Raw genomic sequence first — 23,870 nt, 5'->3', positions numbered from 1 at the left:
TGCGAAGTGAATGGAGTGTTGCTTCACTTTCCAAATGCTGTCCTTTCAGAGAAAATCACTTTCCTATGAAAGTGCCTGAAGCAACTTGTAAGAATTCACAAGAAACTCACATGCGTTTCTCTGAAAGAGAAGCAGTCTGTTCCAACACTTCAATTCACTGTGCGAAGTGAATGGAGTGTTGCTTCACTTTCTAAATGCTGTCTTTTCAGAGAAAATCACTTTCCTTTGAAAGTGCCTTAAGCCACTTGCAAGCATTCACAAGAAACTCTAATGCGTTTCTATGAAAGAGAAGCAGTCTGTTCCAACACTTCAATTCACTGTGCGAAGTGAATGGAGTGTTGCTTCACTTTCTAAATGCTGTCCTTTCAGAGAAAATCACTTTCCTTTGAAAGTGCCTTAAGCAACTTGCAAGCATTCACAAGAAACACTAATGCGTTTCTATGAAAGAGAAGCAGTCTGTTCCAACACTTCAATTCATTGCGCGAAGGGAATGGAGTGTTGCTTTACTTTCTAAATGCTGTCCTTTCAGAGAAAATCACTTTCCTTTGAAAGAGCCTTAAGCTACTGACAAGCATTCAACAGAAACTCACATGCATTTCTCTGAAAGAGAGGCAGTCTGTTCCAACACTTCAATTCACTGTACAAAGTGAATGGAGTGTTGCTTCACTTTCTAAATGCTGTCCTTTCAGAGAAAATCACTTTCCTTTGAAAGTGCCTTAAGCCACTTGCAAGCATTCACAAGAAACTCACATGCGTTTCTATGAAAGAGAAGCAGTCTGTTCCATCACTTCTATTCAGTGTGCGAAGTGAATGAGTGTTGCTTCACTTTCTAAATGCTGTCCTTTCAGAGAAAATCACTTTCCTTTGAAAGAGTCTTAAGCTACTGACAAGCATTCAGCAGAAACTCACATGCGTTTCTCTGAAAGAGAGGCAGTCTGTTCCAACACTTCAATTCACTGTGCGAAGTGAATGGAGTGTTGCTTCACTTTCTAAATGCTGTCCTTTCAGAGAAAATCACTTTCCTTTGAAAGTGCCTTAAGCCACTTGCAAGCATTCACAAGAAACACTAATGCGTTTCTATGAAAGAGAAGAACTCTGTTCCAACACTTCAATTCACTGCACGAAGGGAATGGAGTGTTGCTTCACTTTCTAAATGCTGTCCTTTCAGAGAAAATCACTTTCCTTTGAAAGTGCCTGAAGCTACTTACAAGCATTAGGAAGAAACTCACATGCGTTTCTCTGAAAGAGAAGCAGTCTGTTAAAACACTTCAATTCACTGTGCGAAGTGAATGGAGTGTTGCATCACTTTCTAAATTCTGTCCTTTCAGAGAAAATCACTTTCCTTTGAAAGTGCCTTAAACTACTTTCAAGCATTCACAAAAAACTCACATGCGTTTCTCTGAAAGAGAAGCAGTCTGTTCCAACACTTCAATTCACTGTGCGAAGTGAATGGAGTGTTGCTTCAGTATCTAAATGCTGTCCTTTCAGAGAAAATCACTTTCCTTTGAAAGTCCCTTAAGCAACTTGCAAGAATTCACAAGAAACTCACATGCGTTTCTCTGAAAGAGAAGCAGTCTGTTCCAACACTTCAATTCACTGTGCGAAGTGAATGGAGTGTTGCTTCAGTTTCTAAATGCTGTCCTTTCAGAGAAAATCACTTTCCTTTGAAAGTGCCTTAAGCTACTTGCAAGCATTAGGAAGAAACTCACATGCGTTTCTCTTAAAGAGAAGCAGACTGTTCAAACACTTCAATTCACTGCACGAAGGGAATGGAGTGTTGCTTCATTTTCTAAATGCTGTCCTTTCAGAGAAAATCACTTTCCTTTGAAAGTGCCTGAAGCTACTTACAAGCATTAGGAAGAAACTCACATGCGTTTCTCTGAAAGAGAAGCAGTCTGTTCCAACACTTCAATTCACTGTGCGAAGTGAATGGAGTGTTGCATCACTTTCTAAATTCTGTCCTTTCAGAGAAAATCACTTTCCTTTGAAAGTGCCTTAAACTACTTTCAAGCATTCACAAAAAACTCACATGCGTTTCTCTGAAAGAGAAGCAGTCTGTTCCAACACTTCAATTCACTGTGCGAAGTGAATGGAGTGTTGCTTCAGTTTCTAAATGCTGTCCTTTCAGAGAAAATCACTTTCCTTTGAAAGTGACTTAAGCTACTTACAAGCATTCACCAGAAACTCACATGCGTTTCTCGGAAAGAGAAGCAGTCTGTTCCAACACTTCAATTCACTGTGCGAAGTGAATGGAGTGTTGCCTCACTTTCTAAATGCTGTCCTTTCAGAGAAAATCACTTTCCTTTGAAAGTGCCTTAAGCTTCATACAAGCATTCACAAGAAACACTAATGCGTTTCTATGAAAGAGAAGCAGTCTGTTCCAACACTTCAGTTCATTGCGCGAAGGGAATGGAGTGTTGCTTTACTTTCTAAATGCTGTCCTTTCAGAGAAAATCACTTTCCTTTGAAAGAGCCTTAAGCTACTGACAAGCATTCAACAGAAACTCACATGCATTTCTCTGAAAGAGAGGCAGTCTGTTCCAACACTTCAATTCACTGTACAAAGTGAATGGAGTGTTGCTTCACTTTCTAAATTCTGTCCTTTCAGAGAAAATCACTTTCCTTTGAAAGTGCCTTAAGCCACTTGCAAGCATTCACAAGAAACACTAATGCGTTTCTATGAAAGAGAAGCAGTCTGTTCCATCACTTCAATTCACTGTGCGAAGTGAATGGAGTGTTGCTTCACTTTCTAAATGCTGTCCTTTCAGAGAAAATCACTTTCCTTTGAAAGTGCCTTAAGCAACTTGCAAGCATTCACAAGAAACACTAATGCGTTTCTATGAAAGAGAAGCAGTCTGTTCCAACACTTCAATTCATTGCGCGAAGTGAATGGAGTGTTGCTTCACTTTCTAAATGCTGTCTTTTCAGAGAAAATCACTTTCCTTTGAAAGTGCCTTAAGCAACTTGCAAGAATTCACAAGAAACTCACACGCGTTTCTCGGAAAGAGAAGCAGTCTGTTCCAACACTTCAATTCACTGTGCGAAGTGAATGGAGTGTAGCTTCACTTTCTAAATGCTGTCCTTTCAGAGAAAATCACTTTCCTTTGAAAGTGCCTTAAGCTTCTTACAAGCATTCACAAGAAACACTAATGCGTTTCTATGAAAGAGAAGCAGTCTGTTCCAACACTTCAATTCATTGCGCGAAGGGAATGGAGTGTTGCTCTACTTTCTAAATGCTGTCCTTTCAGAGAAAATCACTTTCCTTTGAAAGAGTCTTAAGCTACTGACAAGCATTCAGCAGAAACTCACATGTGTTTCTCTGAAAGAGAGGCAGTCTGTTCCAACACTTCAATTCACTGTGCGAAGTGAATGGAGTGTTGCTTCACTTTCTAAATGCTGTCCTTTCAGAGAAAATCACTTTCCTTTGAAAGTGCCTTAAGCCACTTGCAAGCATTCACAAGAAACACTAATGCGTTTCTATGAAAGAGAAGAACTCTGTTCCAACACTTCAATTCACTGCACGAAGGGAATGGAGTGTTGCTTCACTTTCTAAATGCTGTCCTTTCAGAGAAAATCACTTTCCTTTGAAAGTGCCTGAAGCTACTTACAAGCATTAGGAAGAAACTCACATGCGTTTCTCTGAAAGAGAAGCAGTCTGTTAAAACACTTCAATTCACTGTGCGAAGTGAATGGAGTGTTGCATCACTTTCTAAATTCTGTCCTTTCAGAGAAAATCACTTTCCTTTGAAAGTGCCTTAAACTACTTTCAAGCATTCACAAAAAACTCACATGCGTTTCTCTGAAAGAGAAGCAGTCTGTTCCAACACTTCAATTCACTGTGCGAAGTGAATGGAGTGTTGCTTCAGTATCTAAATGCTGTCCTTTCAGAGAAAATCACTTTCCTTTGAAAGTCCCTTAAGCAACTTGCAAGAATTCACAAGAAACTCACATGCGTTTCTCTGAAAGAGAAGCAGTCTGTTCCAACACTTCAATTCACTGTGCGAAGTGAATGGAGTGTTGCTTCAGTTTCTAAATGCTGTCCTTTCAGAGAAAATCACTTTCCTTTGAAAGTGCTTAAGCTACTTGCAAGCATTAGGAAGAAACTCACATGCGTTTCTCTTAAAGAGAAGCAGACTGTTCAAACACTTCAATTCACTGCACGAAGGGAATGGAGTGTTGCTTCATTTTCTAAATGCTGTCCTTTCAGAGAAAATCACTTTCCTTTGAAAGTGCCTGAAGCTACTTACAAGCATTAGGAAGAAACTCACATGCGTTTCTCTGAAAGAGAAGCAGTCTGTTCCAACACTTCAATTCACTGTGCGAAGTGAATGGAGTGTTGCTTCAGTATCTAAATGCTGTCCTTTCAGAGAAAATCACTTTCCTTTGAAAGTCCCTTAAGCAACTTGCAAGAATTCACAAGAAACTCACATGCGTTTCTCTGAAAGAGAAGCAGTCTGTTCCAACACTTCAATTCACTGTGCGAAGTGAATGGAGTGTTGCTTCAGTTTCTAAATGCTGTCCTTTCAGAGAAAATCACTTTCCTTTGAAAGTGCCTTAAGCTACTTGCAAGCATTAGGAAGAAACTCACATGCGTTTCTCTTAAAGAGAAGCAGACTGTTCAAACACTTCAATTCACTGCACGAAGGGAATGGAGTGTTGCTTCATTTTCTAAATGCTGTCCTTTCAGAGAAAATCACTTTCCTTTGAAAGTGCCTGAAGCTACTTACAAGCATTAGGAAGAAACTCACATGCGTTTCTCTGAAAGAGAAGCAGTCTGTTCCAACACTTCAATTCACTGTGCGAAGTGAATGGAGTGTTGCATCACTTTCTAAATTCTGTCCTTTCAGAGAAAATCACTTTCCTTTGAAAGTGCCTTAAGCTACTTTCAAGCATTCACAAAAAACGCACATGCGTTTCTCTGAAAGAGAAGCAGTCTGTTCCAACACTTCAATTCACTGTGCGAAGTGAATGGAGTGTTGCTTCACTTTCTAAATGCTGTCCTTTCAGAGAAAATCACTTTCCTTTGAAAGTGCCTTAAGCAACTTGCAAGAATTCACAAGAAACTCACATGCGTTTCTCTGAAAGAGAAGCAGTCTGTTCCAACACTTCAATTCACTGTGCGAAGTGAATGGAGTGTTGCTTCACTTTCTAAATGCTGTCCTTTCAGAGAAAATCACTTTCCTTTGAAAGTGCCTTAAGCTACTTACAAGCATTCACCAGAAACTCACATGCGTTTCTCTGAAAGAGAAGCAGTCTGTTCCAATACTTCAATTCACTCTGCGAAGTGAATGGAGTGTTGCTTCACTTTCTAAATGCTGTCCTTTCAGAGAAAATCACTTTCCTTTGAAAGTGCCTTAAGCTACTTACAAGCATTCAACAGAAACTCACATGCATTTCTCTGAAAGAGAAGCAGTCTGTTCCAACACTTCATTTCACTGTGCGAAGTGAATGGAGTGTTGCTTCACTTTCTAAATGCTGTCCTTTCAGAGAAAATCACTTTCCTTTGAAAGTGCCTTAAGCTACTTGCAAGCATTAGGAAGAAACTCACATGCGTTTCTCTGAAAGAGAAGCAGACTGTTCAAACACTTCAATTCACTGTGCGAAGTGAATGGAGTGTTGCTTCACTTTCTAAATTCTGTCCTTTCAGAGAAAATCACTTTCCTTTGAAAGTGCCTTAAACTACTTTCAAGCATTCACAAAAAACTCACATGCGTTTCTCTTAAAGAGAAGCAGTCTGTTCCAACACTTCAATTCACTGTGCGAAGTGAATGGAGTGTTGCTTCAGTTTCTAAATGCTGTCCTTTCAGAGAAAATCACTCTCCTTTGAAAGTGCCTTAAGCAACTTGCAAGAATTCAAAAGAAACTCACATGCGTATCTCTGAAAGAGAAGCAGTCTGTTCCAACACTTCAATTCACTGTGCGAAGTGAATGGAGTGTTGTTTCACTTTCTAAATGCTGTCCTTTCAGAGAAAATCACTTTCCCTTGAAAGTGACTTAACCTACTTGCAAGCATTAGGAAGAAACTCACATGCGTTTTTCGGAAAGAGAAGCAGTCTGTTCCAACACTTCAATTCACTGCACGAAGGGAATGGAGTGTTGCTTCACTTTCTAAATGCTGTCCTTTCAGAGAAAATCACTTTCCTTTGAAAGTGCCTTAAGCTACTTACAAACATTCAACAGAAACTCACATGCGTTTCTCTGAAAGAGAAGCAGTCTGTTCCAACACTTCAATTCACTGTGCGAAGTGAATGGAGTGTTGCCTCACTTTCTAAATGCTGTCCTTTCAGAGAAAATCACTTTCCTTTGAAAGTGCCTTAAGCTTCATACAAGCCTTCACAAGAAACACTAATGCGTTTCTATGAAAGAGAAGCAGTCTGTTCCAACACTTCAGTTCATTGCGCGAAGGGAATGGAGTGTTGCTTTACTTTCTAAATGCTGTCCTTTCAGAGAAAATCACTTTCCTTTGAAAGAGCCTTAAGCTACTGACAAGCATTCAACAGAAACTCACATGCATTTCTCTGAAAGAGAGGCAGTCTGTTCCAACACTTCAATTCACTGTACAAAGTGAATGGAGTGTTGCTTCACTTTCTAAATTCTGTCCTTTCAGAGAAAATCACTTTCCTTTGAAAGTGCCTTAAACTACTTTCAAGCATTCACAAAAAACTCACATGCGTTTCTCTGAAAGAGAAGCAGTCTGTTCCAACACTTCAATTCACTGTGCGAAGTGAATGGAGTGTTGCTTCACTTTCCAAATGCTGTCCTTTCAGAGAAAATCACTTTCCTATGAAAGTGCCTGAAGCAACTTGTAAGAATTCACAAGAAACTCACATGCGTTTCTCTGAAAGAGAAGCAGTCTGTTCCAACACTTCAATTCACTGTGCGAAGTGAATGGAGTGTTGCTTCACTTTCTAAATGCTGTCTTTTCAGAGAAAATCACTTTCCTTTGAAAGTGCCTTAAGCCACTTGCAAGCATTCACAAGAAACTCTAATGCGTTTCTATGAAAGAGAAGCAGTCTGTTCCAACACTTCAATTCACTGTGCGACGTGAATGGAGTGTTGCTTCACTTTCTAAATGCTGTCCTTTCAGAGAAAATCACTTTCCTTTGAAAGTGCCTTAAGCAACTTGCAAGAATTCACAAGAAACTCACATGCGTTTCTCTGAAAGAGAAGCAGTCTGTTCCAACACTTCAATTCACTGTGCGAAGTGAATGGAGTGTTGCTTCACTTTCTAAATGCTGTCCTTTCAGAGAAAATCACTTTCCTTTGAAAGTGCCTTAAGCTTCTTACAAGCATTCACAAGAAACACTAATGCGTTTCTATGAAAGAGAAGCAGTCTGTTCCAACACTTCAATTCATTGCGCGAAGGGAATGGAGTGTTGCTCTACTTTCTAAATGCTGTCCTTTCAGAGAAAATCACTTTCCTTTGAAAGAGTCTTAAGCTACTGACAAGCATTCAACAGAAACTCACATGCGTTTCTCTGAAAGAGAGGAAGTCTGTTGCAACACTTCAATTCACTGTACAAAGTGAATGGAGTGTTGCTTCACTTTCTAAATGCTGTCCTTTCAGAGAAAATCACTTTCCTTTGAAAGTGCCTTAAGCAACTTGCAAGCATTCACAAGAAACTCACATGCGTTTCTCTGAAAGAGAAGCAGTCTGTTCCAACACTTCTATTCACTGTGCGAAGTGAATGGAGTGTTGCTTCACTTTCTAAATGCTGTCCTTTCAGAGAAAATCACTTTCCTTTGAAAGTGCCTTAAGCTACTTGCAAGCATTAGGAAGAAGCTCACATGCGTTTCTCTGAAAGAGAAGCAGTCTGTTCCAACATTTCAATTCACTGTGCGAAGTGAATGGAGTGTTGCTTCACTTTCTAAATTCTGTCCTTTCAGAGAAAATCACTTTCCTTTGAAAGTGCCTTAAACTACTTTCAAGCATTCACAAAAAACTCACATGCGTTTCTCTGAAAGAGAAGCAGTCTGTTCCAACACTTCAATTCACTGTGCGAAGTGAATGGAGTGTTGCTTCACTTTCTAAATGCTGTCCTTTCAGAGAAAATCACTTTCCTTTGAAAGTGCCTTAAGCTACTTGCAAGCATTAGGAAGAAGCTCACATGCGTTTCTCTGAAAGAGAAGCAGTCTGTTCCAACACTTCAATTCACTGTGCGAAGTGAATGGAGTGTTGCTTCACTTTCTAAATGCTGTCCTTTCAAAGAAAATCACTTTCCTATGAAAGTGCCCGAAGCAACTTGCAAGAATTCACAAGAAACTCACATGCGTTTCTCGGAAAGAGAAGCAGTCTGTTCCAACACTTCAATTCACTGTGCGAAGTGAATGGAGTGTTGCTTCACTTTCTAAATGCTGTCTTTTCAGAGAAAATCACTTTCCTTTGAAAATGCCTTAAGCCACTTGCAAGCATTCACAAGAAACACTAATGCGTTTCTCGGAAAGAGAAGCAGTCTGTTCCAACACTTCAATTCACTGTGCGAAGTGAATGGAGTGTTGCTTCACTTTCTAAATGCTGTCCTTTCAGAGAAAATCAATTTCCTTTGAAAGTCCCTTAAGCAACTTGCAAGAATTCACAAGAAACTCACATGCGTTTCACGGAAAGAGAAGCAGTCTGTTCCAACACTTCAATTCACTGTGCGAAGTGAATGGAGTGTTGCTTCACTTTCTAAATGCTGTCCTTTCAGAGAAAATCACTTTCCTTTGAAAGTGCCTTAAACTACTTTCAAGCATTCACAAAAAACTCACATGCGTTTCTCTGAAAGAGAAGCAGTCTGTTCCAACACTTCAATTCACTGTGCGAAGTGAATGGAGTGTTGCTTCACTTTCTAAATGCTGTCCTTTCAGAGAAAATCACTTTCCTATGAAAGTGCCTGAAGCAACTTGCAAGAATTCACAAGAAACTCACATGCGTTTCTCGGAAAGAGAAGCAGTCTGTTCCAACACTTCAATTCACTGTGCGAAGTGAATGGAGTGTTGCTTCACTTTCTAAATGCTGTCTTTTCAGAGAAAATCACTTTCCTTTGAAAGTGCCTTAAGCCACTTGCAAGCATTCACAAGAAACACTAATGCGTTTCTATGAAAGAGAAGCAGTCTGTTCCAACACTTCAATTCACTGTGCGAAGTGAATGGAGTGTTGCTTCACTCTCTAAATGCTGTCCTTTCAGAGAAAATCACTTTCCTTTGAAAGTGCCTTAAGCAACTTGCAAGAATTCACAAGAAACTCACATGCGTTTCTCGGAAAGAGAAGCAGTCTGTTCCAACACTTCAATTCACTGTGCGAAGTGAATGGAGTGTTGCTTCACTTTCTAAATGCTGTCCTTTCAGAGAAAATCACTTTCCTTTGAAAGTGCCTTAGCTTCTTACAAGCATTCACAAGAAACACTAATGCGTTTCTATGAAAGAGAAGCAGTCTGTTCCAACACTTCAATTCATTGCGCGAAGGGAATGGAGTGTTGCTCTACTTTCTAAATGCTGTCCTTTCAGAGAAAATCACTTTCCTTTGAAAGAGTCTTAAGCTACTGACAAGCATTCAGCAGAAACTCACATGCGTTTCTCTGAAAGAGAGGCAGTCTGTTCCAACACTTCAATTCACTGTGCGAAGTGAATGGAGTGTTGCTTCACTTTCTAAATGCTGTCCTTTCAGAGAAAATCACTTTCCTTTGAAAGTGCCTTAAGCCACTTGCAAGCATTCACAAGAAACACTAATGCGTTTCTATGAAAGAGAAGAACTCTGTTCCAACACTTCAATTCACTGCACGAAGGGAATGGAGTGTTGCTTCACTTTCTAAATGCTGTCCTTTCAGAGAAAATCACTTTCCTTTGAAAGTGCCTGAAGCTACTTACAAGCATTAGGAAGAAACTCACATGCGTTTCTCTGAAAGAGAAGCAGTCTGTTAAAACAGTTCAATTCACTGTGCGAAGTGAATGGAGTGTTGCATCACTTTCTAAATTCTGTCCTTTCAGAGAATATCACTTTCCTTTGAAAGTGCCTTAAACTACTTTCAAGCATTCACAAAAAACTCACATGCGTTTCTCTGAAAGAGAAGCAGTCTGTTCCAACACTTCAATTCACTGTGCGAAGTGAATGGAGTGTTGCTTCAGTATCTAAATGCTGTCCTTTCAGAGAAAATCACTTTCCTTTGAAAGTCCCTTAAGCAACTTGCAAGAATTCACAAGAAACTCACATGCGTTTCTCTGAAAGAGAAGCAGTCTGTTCCAACACTTCAATTCACTGTGCGAAGTGAATGGAGTGTTGCTTCACTTTCTAAATGCTGTCCTTTCAGAGAAAATCACTTTCCTTTGAAAGTGCCTTAAGCTTCTTACAAGCATTCACAAGAAACACTAATGCGTTTCTATGAAAGAGAAGCAGTCTGTTCCAACACTTCAATTCATTGGGCGAAGGGAATGGAGTGTTGCTCTACTTTCTAAATGCTGTCCTTTCAGAGAAAATCACTTTCCTTTGAAAGAGTCTTAAGCTACTGAGAAGCATTCAACAGAAACTCACATGCGTTTCTCTGAAAGAGAGGCAGTCTGTTGCAACACTTCAATTCACTGTGCGAAGTGAATGGAGTGTTGCTTCACTTTCTAAATGCTGTCCTTTCAGAGAAAATCACTTTCCTTTGAAAGTGCCTTAAGCAACTTGCAAGCATTCACAAGTAACTCACATGCGTTTCTCTGAAAGAGAAGCAGTCTGTTCCAACACTTCTATTCACTGTGCGAAGTGAATGGAGTGTTGCTTCACTTTCTAAATGCTGTCCTTTCAGAGAAAATCACTTTCCTTTGAAAGTGCCTTAAGCTACTTGCAAGCATTAGGAAGAAGCTCACATGCGTTTCTCTGAAAGAGAAGCAGTCTGTTCCAACATTTCAATTCACTGTGCGAAGTGAATGGAGTGTTGCTTCACTTTCTAAATTCTGTCCTTTCAGAGAAAATCACTTTCCTTTGAAAGTGCCTTAAACTACTTTCAAGCATTCACAAAAAACTCACATGCGTTTCTCTGAAAGAGAAGCAGTCTGTTCCAACACTTCAATTCACTGTGCGAAGTGAATGGAGTGTTGCTTCACTTTCTAAATGCTGTCCTTTCAGAGAAAATCACTTTCCTTTGAAAGTGCCTTAGCTTCTTACAAGCATTCACAAGAAACACTAATGCGTTTCTATGAAAGAGAAGCAGTCTGTTCCAACACTTCAATTCATTGCGCGAAGGGAATGGAGTGTTGCTCTACTTTCTAAATGCTGTCCTTTCAGAGAAAATCACTTTCCTTTGAAAGAGTCTTAAGCTACTGACAAGCATTCAGCAGAAACTCACATGCGTTTCTCTGAAAGAGAGGCAGTCTGTTCCAACACTTCAATTCACTGTGCGAAGTGAATGGAGTGTTGCTTCACTTTCTAAATGCTGTCCTTTCAGAGAAAATCACTTTCCTTTGAAAGTGCCTTAAGCCACTTGCAAGCATTCACAAGAAACACTAATGCGTTTCTATGAAAGAGAAGAACTCTGTTCCAACACTTCAATTCACTGCACGAAGGGAATGGAGTGTTGCTTCACTTTCTAAATGCTGTCCTTTCAGAGAAAATCACTTTCCTTTGAAAGTGCCTTAAGCTACTTGCAAGCATTAGGAAGAAGCTCACATGCGTTTCTCTGAAAGAGAAGCAGTCTGTTCCAACATTTCAATTCACTGTGCGAAGTGAATGGAGTGTTGCTTCACTTTCTAAATTCTGTCCTTTCAGAGAAAATCACTTTCCTTTGAAAGTGCCTTAAACTACTTTCAAGCATTCACAAAAAACTCACATGCGTTTCTCTGAAAGAGAAGCAGTCTGTTCCAACACTTCAATTCACTGTGCGAAGTGAATGGAGTGTTGCTTCACTTTCTAAATGCTGTCCTTTCAGAGAAAATCACTTTCCTTTGAAAGTGCCTTAGCTTCTTACAAGCATTCACAAGAAACACTAATGCGTTTCTATGAAAGAGAAGCAGTCTGTTCCAACACTTCAATTCATTGCGCGAAGGGAATGGAGTGTTGCTCTACTTTCTAAATGCTGTCCTTTCAGAGAAAATCACTTTCCTTTGAAAGAGTCTTAAGCTACTGACAAGCATTCAGCAGAAACTCACATGCGTTTCTCTGAAAGAGAGGCAGTCTGTTCCAACACTTCAATTCACTGTGCGAAGTGAATGGAGTGTTGCTTCACTTTCTAAATGCTGTCCTTTCAGAGAAAATCACTTTCCTTTGAAAGTGCCTTAAGCCACTTGCAAGCATTCACAAGAAACACTAATGCGTTTCTATGAAAGAGAAGAACTCTGTTCCAACACTTCAATTCACTGCACGAAGGGAATGGAGTGTTGCTTCACTTTCTAAATGCTGTCCTTTCAGAGAAAATCACTTTCCTTTGAAAGTGCCTGAAGCTACTTACAAGCATTAGGAAGAAACTCACATGCGTTTCTCTGAAAGAGAAGCAGTCTGTTAAAACAGTTCAATTCACTGTGCGAAGTGAATGGAGTGTTGCATCACTTTCTAAATTCTGTCCTTTCAGAGAATATCACTTTCCTTTGAAAGTGCCTTAAACTACTTTCAAGCATTCACAAAAAACTCACATGCGTTTCTCTGAAAGAGAAGCAGTCTGTTCCAACACTTCAATTCACTGTGCGAAGTGAATGGAGTGTTGCTTCAGTATCTAAATGCTGTCCTTTCAGAGAAAATCACTTTCCTTTGAAAGTCCCTTAAGCAACTTGCAAGAATTCACAAGAAACTCACATGCGTTTCTCTGAAAGAGAAGCAGTCTGTTCCAACACTTCAATTCACTGTGCGAAGTGAATGGAGTGTTGCTTCACTTTCTAAATGCTGTCCTTTCAGAGAAAATCACTTTCCTTTGAAAGTGCCTTAAGCTTCTTACAAGCATTCACAAGAAACACTAATGCGTTTCTATGAAAGAGAAGCAGTCTGTTCCAACACTTCAATTCATTGGGCGAAGGGAATGGAGTGTTGCTCTACTTTCTAAATGCTGTCCTTTCAGAGAAAATCACTTTCCTTTGAAAGAGTCTTAAGCTACTGAGAAGCATTCAACAGAAACTCACATGCGTTTCTCTGAAAGAGAGGCAGTCTGTTGCAACACTTCAATTCACTGTGCGAAGTGAATGGAGTGTTGCTTCACTTTCTAAATGCTGTCCTTTCAGAGAAAATCACTTTCCTTTGAAAGTGCCTTAAGCAACTTGCAAGCATTCACAAGTAACTCACATGCGTTTCTCTGAAAGAGAAGCAGTCTGTTCCAACACTTCTATTCACTGTGCGAAGTGAATGGAGTGTTGCTTCACTTTCTAAATGCTGTCCTTTCAGAGAAAATCACTTTCCTTTGAAAGTGCCTTAAGCTACTTGCAAGCATTAGGAAGAAGCTCACATGCGTTTCTCTGAAAGAGAAGCAGTCTGTTCCAACATTTCAATTCACTGTGCGAAGTGAATGGAGTGTTGCTTCACTTTCTAAATTCTGTCCTTTCAGAGAAAATCACTTTCCTTTGAAAGTGCCTTAAACTACTTTCAAGCATTCACAAAAAACTCACATGCGTTTCTCTGAAAGAGAAGCAGTCTGTTCCAACACTTCAATTCACTGTGCGAAGTGAATGGAGTGTTGCTTCACTTTCTAAATGCTGTCCTTTCAGAGAAAATCACTTTCCTTTGAAAGTGCCTTAAGCTACTTGCAAGCATTAGGAAGAAGCTCACATGCGTTTCTCTGAAAGAGAAGCAGTCTGTTCCAACACTTCAATTCACTGTGCGAAGTGAATGGAGTGTTGCTTCACTTTCTAAATGCTGTCCTTTCAAAGAAAATCACTTTCCTATGAAAGTGCCTGAAGCAACTTGCAAGAATTCACAAGAAACTCACATGCGTTTCTCGGAAAGAGAAGCAGTCTGTTCCAACACTTCAATTCACTGTGCGAAGTGAATGGAGTGTTGCTTCACTTTCTAAATGCTGTCCTTTCAGAGAAAATCACTTTCCTTTGAAAGTGCCTTAAGCCACTTGCAAGCATTCACAAGAAACACTAATGCGTTTCTATGAAAGAGAAGCAGTCTGTTCCAACACTTCAATTCACTGTGCGAAGTGAATGGAGTGTTGCTTCACTTTCTAAATGCTGTCCTTTCAGAGAAAATCACTTTCCTTTGAAAGTGCCTTAAGCAACTTGCAAGAATTCACAAGAAACTCACATGCGTTTCACGGAAAGAGAAGCAGTCTGTTCCAACACTTCAATTCACTGTGCGAAGTGAATGGAGTGTTGCTTCACTTTCTAAATGCTGTCCTTTCAGAGAAAATCACTTTCCTTTGAAAGTGCCTTAAGCTTCTTACAAGCATTCACAAGAAACACTAATGCGTTTCTATGAAAGAGAAGCAGTCTGTTCCAACACTTCAATTCATTGCGCGAAGGGAATGGAGTGTTGCTCTACTTTCTAAATGCTGTCCTTTCAGAGAAAATCACTTTCCTTTGAAAGTGCCTTAAGCTTCTTACAAGCATTCACAAGAAACACTAATGCGTTTCTCGGAAAGAGAAGCAGTCTGTTCCAACACTTCAATTCACTGTGCGAAGTGAATGGAGTGTTGCTTCACTTTCTAAATGCTGTCCTTTCAGAGAAAATCAATTTCCTTTGAAAGTGCCTTAAGCAACTTGCAAGAATTCACAAGAAACTCACATGCGTTTCACGGAAAGAGAAGCAGTCTGTTCCAACACTTCAATTCACTGTGCGAAGTGAATGGAGTGTTGCTTCAGTATCTAAATGCTGTCCTTTCAGAGAAAATCACTTTCCTTTGAAAGTCCCTTAAGCAACTTGCAAGAATTCACAAGAAACTCACATGCGTTTCTCTGAAAGAGAAGCAGTCTGTTCCAACACTTCAATTCACTGTGCGAAGTGAATGGAGTGTTGCTTCAGTTTCTAAATGCTGTCCTTTCAGAGAAAATCACTTTCCTTTGAAAGTGCCTTAAACTACTTTCAAGCATTCACAAAAAACTCACATGCGTTTCTCTGAAAGAGAAGCAGTCTGTTCCAACACTTCAATTCACTGTGCGAAGTGAATGGAGTGTTGCTTCACTTTCTAAATGCTGTCCTTTCAGAGAAAATCACTTTCCTATGAAAGTGCCTTAAGCAACTTGCAAGAATTCACAAGAAACTCACATGCGTTTCTCGGAAAGAGAAGCAGTCTGTTCCAACACTTCAATTCACTGTGCGAAGTGAATGGAGTGTAGCTTCACTTTCTAAATGCTGTCCTTTCAGAGAAAATCACTTTCCTTTGAAAGTGCCTTAAGCTTCTTACAAGCATTCACAAGAAACACTAATGCGTTTCTATGAAAGAGAAGCAGTCTGTTCCAACACTTCAATTCATTGCGCGAAGGGAATGGAGTGTTGCTCTACTTTCTAAATGCTGTCCTTTCAGAGAAAATCACTTTCCTTTGAAAGAGTCTTAAGCTACTGACAAGCATTCAGCAGAAACTCACATGCGTTTCTCTGAAAGAGAGGCAGTCTGTTCCAAACTTCAATTCACTGTGCGAAGTGAATGGAGTGTTGCTTCACTTTCTAAATGCTGTCTTTTCAGAGAAAATCACTTTCCTTTGAAAGTGCCTTAAGCCACTTGCAAGCATTCACAAGAAACACTAATGCGTTTCTATGAAAGAGAAGCAGTCTGTTCCAACACTTCAATTCACTGTGCGAAGTGAATGGAGTGTTGCTTCACTTTCTAAATGCTGTCCTTTCAGAGAAAATCACTTTCCTTTGAAAGTGCCTTAAGCAACTTGCAAGAATTCACAAGAAACTCACATGCGTTTCACGGAAAGAGAAGCAGTCTGTTCCAACACTTCAATTCACTGTGCGAAGTGAATGGAGTGTTGCTTCACTTTCTAAATGCTGTCCTTTCAGAGAAAATCACTTTCCTTTGAAAGTGCCTTAAGCTTCTTACAAGCATTCACAAGAAACACTAATGCGTTTCTATGAAAGAGAAGCAGTCTGTTCCAACACTTCAATTCATTGCGCGAAGGGAATGGAGTGTTGCTCTACTTTCTAAATGCTGTCCTTTCAGAGAAAATCACTTTCCTTTGAAAGAGTCTTAAGCTACTGACAAGCATTCAACAGAAACTCACATGCGTTTCTCTGAATGAGAGGCAGTCTGTTCCAACACTTCAATTCACTGTGCGAAGTGAATGGAGTGTTGCTTCACTTTCTAAATGCTGTCCTTTCAGAGAAAATCACTTTCCTTTGAAAGTGCCTTAAGCCACTTGCAAGCATTCACAAGAAACACTAATGCGTTTCTATGAAAGAGAAGAACTCTGTTCCAACACTTCAATTCACTGCACGAAGGGAATGGAGTGTTGCTTCACTTTCTAAATGCTGTCCTTTCAGAGAAAATCACTTTCCTTTGAAAGTGCCTGAAGCTACTTACAAGCATTAGGAAGAAACTCACATGCGTTTCTCTGAAAGAGAAGCAGTCTGTTAAAACACTTCAATTCACTGTGCGAAGTGAATGGAGTGTTGCATCACTTTCTAAATTCTGTCCTTTCAGAGAAAATCACTTTCCTTTGAAAGTGCCTTAAACTACTTTCAAGCATTCACAAAAAACTCACATGCGTTTCTCTGAAAGAGAAGCAGTCTGTTCCAACACTTCAATTCACTGTGCGAAGTGAATGGAGTGTTGCTTCAGTATCTAAATGCTGTCCTTTCAGAGAAAATCACTTTCCTTTGAAAGTCCCTTAAGCAACTTGCAAGAATTCACAAGAAACTCACATGCGTTTCTCTGAAAGAGAAGCAGTCTGTTCCAACACTTCAATTCACTGTGCGAAGTGAATGGAGTGTTGCTTCAGTTTCTAAATGCTGTCCTTTCAGAGAAAATCACTTTCCTTTGAAAGTGCCTTAAGCTACTTGCAAGCATTAGGAAGAAACTCACATGCGTTTCTCTGAAAGAGAAGCAGACTGTTCAAACACTTCAATTCTCTGCACTAAGGGAATGGAGTGTTGCTTCATTTTCTAAATGCTGTCCTTTCAGAGAAAATCACTTTCCTTTGAAAGTGCCTGAAGCTACTTACAAGCATTAGGAAGAAACTCACATGCGTTTCTCTGAAAGAGAAGCAGTCTGTTCCAACACTTCAATTCACTGTGCTAAGTGAATGGAGTGTTGCATCACTTTCTAAATTCTGTCCTTTCAGAGAAAATCACTTTCCTTTGAAAGAGCCTTAAGCTACTGACATGCATTCAACAGAAACTCACATGCGTTTCTCTTAAAGAGAAGCAGTCTGTTCCAACACTTCAATTCACTGTGCGAAGTGAATGGAGTGTTGCTTCAGTTTCTAAATGCTGTCCTTTCAGAGAAAATCACTTTCCTTTGAAAGAGCCTTAAGCAACTTGCAAGCATTCAACAGAAACTCACATGCGTTTCTCGGAAAGAGAAGCTGTCTGTTCCAACACTTCAATTCACTGTGCGAAGTGAATGGAGTGTTGCTTCACTTTCTAAATGCTGTCCTTTCAGAGAAAATCACTTTCCTTTGAAAGTGCCTTAAGCTTCTTACAAGCATTCAAAAGAAACACTAATGCGTTTCTATGAAAGAGAAGCAGTCTGTTCCAACACTTCAATTCATTGCGCGAAGGGAATGGAGTGTTGCTCTACTTTCTAAATGCTGTCCTTTCAGAGAAAATCACTTTCCTTTGAAAGAGTCTTAAGCTACTGACAAGCATTCAACAGAAACTCACATGCGTTTCTCTGAAAGAGAGGCAGTCTGTTCCAACACTTCAATTCACTGTGCGAAGTGAATGGAGTGTTGCTTCACTTTCTAAATGCTGTCCTTTCAGAGAAAATCACTTTCCTTTGAAAGTGCCTTAAGCCACTTGCAAGCATTCACAAGAAACACTAATGCGTTTCTATGAAAGAGAAGAACTCACTCTGTTCCAACACTTCAATTCACTGCACGAAGGGAATGGAGTGTTGCTTCACTTTCTAAATGCTGTCCTTTAAGAGAAAATCACTTTCCTTTGAAAGTGCCTGAAGCTACTTACAAGCATTAGGAAGAAACTCACATGCGTTTCTCTGAAAGAGAAGCAGTCTGTTAAAACACTTCAATTCACTGTGCGAAGTGAATGGAGTGTTGCATCACTTTCTAAATTCTGTCCTTTCAGAGAAAATCACTTTCCTTTGAAAGTGCCTTAAACTACTTTCAAGCAATCACAAAAAACTCACATGCGTTTCTCTGAAAGAGAAGCAGTCTGTTCCAACACTTCAATTCACTGTGCGAAGTGAATGGAGTGTTGCTTCAGTATCTAAATGCTGTCCTTTCAGAGAAAATCACTTTCCTTTGAAAGTCCCTTAAGCAACTTGCAAGAATTCACAAGAAACTCACATGCGTTTCTCTGAAAGAGAAGCAGTCTGTTCCAACACTTCAATTCACTGTGCGAAGTGAATGGAGTGTTGCTTCAGTTTCGAAATGCTGTCCTTTCAGAGAAAATCACTTTCCTTTGAAAGTGCCTTAAGCTACTTGCAAGCATTAGGAAGAAACTCACATGCGTTTCTCTGAAAGAGAAACAGACTGTTCAAACACTTCAATTCACTGCACTAAGGGAATGGAGTGTTGCTTCATTTTCTAAATGCTGTCCTTTCAGAGAAAATCACTTTCCTTTGAAAGTGCCTGAAGCTACTTACAAGCATTAGGAAGAAACTCACATGCGTTTCTCTGAAAGAGAAGCAGTCTGTTCCAACACTTCAATTCACTGTGCTAAGTGAATGGAGTGTTGCATCACTTTCTAAATTCTGTCCTTTCAGAGAAAATCACTTTCCTTTGAAAGTGCCTTAAACTACTTTCAAGCATTCACAAAAAACTCACATGCGTTTCTCTGAAAGAGAAGCAGTCTGTTCCAACACTTCAATTCACTGTGCGAAGTGAATGGAGTGTTGCTTCACTTTCCAAATGCTGTCCTTTCAGAGAAAATCACTTTCCTTTGAAAGTGCCTTAAGCAACTTGCAAGAATTCACAAGAAACTCACATGCGTTTCTCTGAAAGAGAAGCAGTCTGTTCCAATACTTCAATTCACTGTGCGAAGTGAATGGAGTGTTGCTTCACTTTCTAAATGCTGTCCTTTCAGAGAAAATCACTTTTTTTTGAAAGTGCCTTAAGCTACTTACAAGCATTCAACAGAAATTCACATGCATTTCTCTGAAAGAGAAGCAGTCTGTTCCAACACTTCAATGCACTGTGCGAAGTGAATGGAGTGTTGCTTCACTTTCTAAATGCTGTCCTTTCAGAGAAAATCTCTTTCCTTTGAAAGTGCCTTAAGCTACTTACAAGCATTCACCAGAAACTAACATGCGTTTCTCTGAAAGAGAAGCAGTCTGTTCCAACACTTCAATTCACTGTGCGAAGTGAATGAAGTGTTGCATCACTTTCTAAATTCTGTCCTTTCAGAGAAAATCACTTTCCTTTGAAAGTGCCTTAAACTACTTTCAAGCATTCACAAAAAACTCATATGCGTTTCTCTTAAAGAGAAGCAGTCTGTTCCAACACTTCAATTCACTGTGCGAAGTGAATGGAGTGTTGCTTCAGTTTCTAAATGCTGTCCTTTCAGAGAAAATCACTTTCCTTTGAAAGAGCCTTAAGCTACTGACATGCATTCAACAGAAACTCACATGCATTTCTCTGAAAGAGAGGCAGTCTGTTCCAACACTTCAATTCACTGTACAAAGTGAATGGAGTGTTGCTTCACTTTCTAAATGCTGTCCTTTCAGAGAAAATCACTTTCCTTTGAAAGTGCCTTAAGCAACTTGCAAGCATTCAACAGAAACTCACATGCGTTTCTCTGAAAGAGAAGCAGTCTGTTCCAACACTTCAATTCACTGTGCGAAGTGAATGGAGTGTTGCTTCACTTTCTAAATGCTGTCCTTTCAGAGAAAATCACTTTCCTTTGAAAGTGCCTTAAGCTACTTGCAAGCATTAGGAAGAAGCTCACATGCATCTCTCTGAAAGAGAAGCAGACTGTTCCAACACTTCAATTCACTGTGCGAAGTGAATGCAGTGTTGCTTCACTTTCTAAATTCTGTCCTTTCAGAGAAAATCACTTTCCTTTGAAAGTGCCTTAAACTACTTTCAAGCATTCTCACATGCGTTTCTCTGAAAGAGAAGCAGTCTGTTCCAACACTTCAATTCACTGTGCGAAGTGAATGGAGTGTTGCGTCACTTTCTAAATGCTGTCCTTTCAGAGAAAATCACTTTCCTTTGAAAGTGCCTGAAGCAACTTGCAAGAATTCACAAGAAACTCACATGCGTTTCTCGGAAAGAGAAGCAGTCTGTTCCAACACTTCAATTCACTGTGCGAAGTGCATGGAGTGTTGCTTCACTTTCTAAATGCTCTCCTTTCAGAGAAAATCACTTTCCTTTGAAAGTGCCTTAAGCAACTTGCAAGAATTCACAAGAAACTCACATGCGTTTCTCTGAAAGAGAAGCAGTCTGTTCCAATACTTCAATTCACTGTGCGAAGTGAATGGAGTGTTGCTTCACTTTCTAAATGCTGTCCTTTCAGAGAAAATCACTTTTTTTTGAAAGTGCCTTAAGCTACTTACAAGCATTCAACAGAAATTCACATGCATTTCTCTGAAAGAGAAGCAGTCTGTTCCAACACTTCAATTCACTGTGCGAAGTGAATGGAGTGTTGCTTCACTTTCTAAATGCTGTCCTTTCAGAGAAAATCTCTTTCCTTTGAAAGTGCCTTAAGCTACTTACAAGCATTCACCAGAAACTAACATGCGTTTCTCTGAAAGAGAAGCACTCTGTTCCAACACTTCAATTCACTGTGCGAAGTGAATGAAGTGTTGCATCACTTTCTAAATTCTGTCCTTTCAGAGAAAATCACTTTCCTTTGAAAGAGCCTTAAGCTACTGACATGCATTCAACAGAAACTCACATGCATTTCTCTGAAAGAGAGGCAGTCTGTTCCAACACTTCAATTCACTGTACAAAGTGAATGGAGTGTTGCTTCACTTTCTAAATGCTGTCCTTTCAGAGAAAATCACTTTCCTTTGAAAGTGCCTTAAGCAACTTGCAAGCATTAACAAGAAACTCACATGCGTTTCTCTGAAAGAGAAGCAGTCTGTTCCAACACTTCTATTCACTGTGCGAAGTGAATGGAGTGTTGCTTCACTTTCTAAATGCTGTCCTTTCAGAGAAAATCACTTTCCTTTGAAAGTGCCTTAAGCAACTTGCAAGAATTCAAAAGAAACTCACATGCGTTTCTCTGAAAGAGAAGCAGTCTGTTCCAACACTTCAATTCACTGTGCGAAGTGAATGGAGTGTTGTTTCACTTTCTAAATGCTGTCCTTTCAGAGAAAATCACTTTCCCTTGAAAGTGACTTAAGCTACTTGCAAGCATTAGGAAGAAACTCACATGCGTTTCTCGGAAAGAGAAGCAGTCTGTTCCAACACTTCAATTCACTGCACGAAGGGAATGGAGTGTTGCTTCACTTTCTAAATGCTGTCCTTTCAGAGAAAATCACTTTCCTTTGAAAGTGCCTTAAGCTACTTACAAGCATTCAACAGAAACTCACATGCGTTTCTCTGAAAGAGAAGCAGTCTGTTCCAACACTTCAATTCACTGTGCGAAGTGAATGGAGTGTTGCCTCACTTTCTAAATGCTGTCCTTTCAGAGAAAATCACTTTCCTTTGAAAGTGCCTTAAGCTTCATACAAGCATTCACAAGAAACACTAATGCGTTTCTATGAAAGAGAAGCAGTCTCTTCCAACACTTCAGTTCATTGCGCGAAGGGAATGGAGTGTTGCTTTACTTTCTAAATGCTGTCCTTTCAGAGAAAATCACTTTCCTTTGAAAGAGCCTTAAGCTACTGACAAGCATTCAACAGAAACTCACATGCATTTCTCTGAAAGAGAGGCAGTCTGTTCCAACACTTCAATTCACTGTACAATGTGAATGGAGTGTTGCTTCACTTTCTAAATTCTGTCCTTTCAGAGAAAATCACTTTCCTTTGAAAGTGCCTTAAACTACTTTCAAGCATTCACAAAAAACTCACATGCGTTTCTCTGAAAGAGAAGCAGTCTGTTCCAACACTTCAATTCACTGTGCGAAGTGAATGGAGTGTTGCTTCACTTTCCAAATGCTGTCCTTTCAGAGAAAATCACTTTCCTATGAAAGTGCCTGAAGCAACTTGCAAGAATTCACAAGAAACTCACATGCGTTTCTCTGAAAGAGAAGCAGTCTGTTCCAACACTTCAATTCACTGTGCGAAGTGAATGGAGTATTGCTTCACTTTCTAAATGCTGTCTTTTCAGAGAAAATCACTTTCCTTTGAAAGTGCCTTAAGCCACATGCAAGCATTCACAAGAAACTCTAATGCGTTTCTATGAAAGAGAAGCAGTCTGTTCCAACACTTCAATTCACTGTGCGAAGTGAATGGAGTGTTGCTTCACTTTCTAAATGCTGTCCTTTCAGAGAAAATCACTTTCCTTTGAAAGTGCCTTAAGCAACTTGCAAGAATTCACAAGAAACTCACATGCGTTTCTCTGAAAGAGAAGCAGTCTGTTCCAACACTTCAATTCACTGTGCGAAGTGAATGGAGTGTTGCTTCACTTTCTAAATGCTGTCCTTTCAGAGAAAATCACTTTCCTTTGAAAGTGCCTTAAGCTTCTTACAAGCATTCACAAGAAACACTAATGCGTTTCTATGAAAGAGAAGCAGTCTGTTCCAACACTTCAATTCATTGCGCGAAGGGAATGGAGTGTTGCTCTACTTTCTAAATGCTGTCCTTTCAGAGAAAATCACTTTCCTTTGAAAGAGTCTTAAGCTACTGACAAGCATTCAACAGAAACTCACATGCGTTTCTCTGAAAGAGAGGCAGTCTGTTGCAACACTTCAATTCACTGTACAAAGTGAATGGAGTGTTGCTTCACTTTCTAAATGCTGTCCTTTCAGAGAAAATCACTTTCCTTTGAAAGTGCCTTAAGCAACTTGCAAGCATTCACAAGAAACTCACATGCGTTTCTCTGAAAGAGAAGCAGTCTGTTCCAACACTTCTATTCACTGTGCGAAGTGAATGGAGTGTTGCTTCACTTTCTAAATGCTGTCCTTTCAGAGAAAATCACTTTCCTTTGAAAGTACCTTAAGCTACTTGCAAGCATTAGGAAGAAGCTCACATGCGTTTCTCTGAAAGAGAAGCAGTCTGTTCCAACATTTCAATTCACTGTGCGAAGTGAATGGAGTGTTGCTTCACTTTCTAAATTCTGTCCTTTCAGAGAAAATCACTTCCCTTTGAAAGTGCCTTAAACTACTTTCAAGCATTCACAAAAAACTCACATGCGTTTCTCTGAAAGAGAAGCAGTCTGTTCCAACACTTCAATTCACTGTGCGAAGTGAATGGAGTGTTGCTTCACTTTCTAAATGCTGTCCTTTCAGAGAAAATCACTTTCCTTTGAAAGTGCCTTAAGCTACTTGCAAGCATTAGGAAGAAGCTCACATGCGTTTCTCTGAAAGAGAAGCAGTCTGTTCCAACACTTCAATTCACTGTGCGAAGTGAATGGAGTGTTGCTTCACTTTCTAAATGCTGTCCTATCAAAGAAAATCACTTTCCTATGAAAGTGCCTGAAGCAACTTGCAAGAATTCACAAGAAACTCACATGCGTTTCTCGGAAAGAGAAGCAGTCTGTTCCAACACTTCAATTCACTGTGCGAAGTGAATGGAGTGTTGCTTCACTTTCTAAATGCTGTCTTTTCAGAGAAAATCACTTTCCTTTGAAAGTGCCTTAAACTACTTTCAAGCATTCACAAAAAACTCACATGCGTTTCTCTGAAAGAGAAGCTGTCTGTTCCAACACTTCAATTCACTGTGCGAAGTGAATGGAGTGTTGCTTCACTTTCTAAATGCTGT

This window comes from Myodes glareolus, unplaced genomic scaffold, assembly GCF_982192425.1.
Source record: "Myodes glareolus unplaced genomic scaffold, mMyoGla1.1 HAP1_SCAFFOLD_37, whole genome shotgun sequence".
NCBI classification, from domain to species: Eukaryota; Metazoa; Chordata; class Mammalia; order Rodentia; family Cricetidae; genus Myodes; species Myodes glareolus.
The sequence above is the reverse complement of the archived record's forward strand: the minus strand, read 5'-3'. Positions refer to the sequence as shown.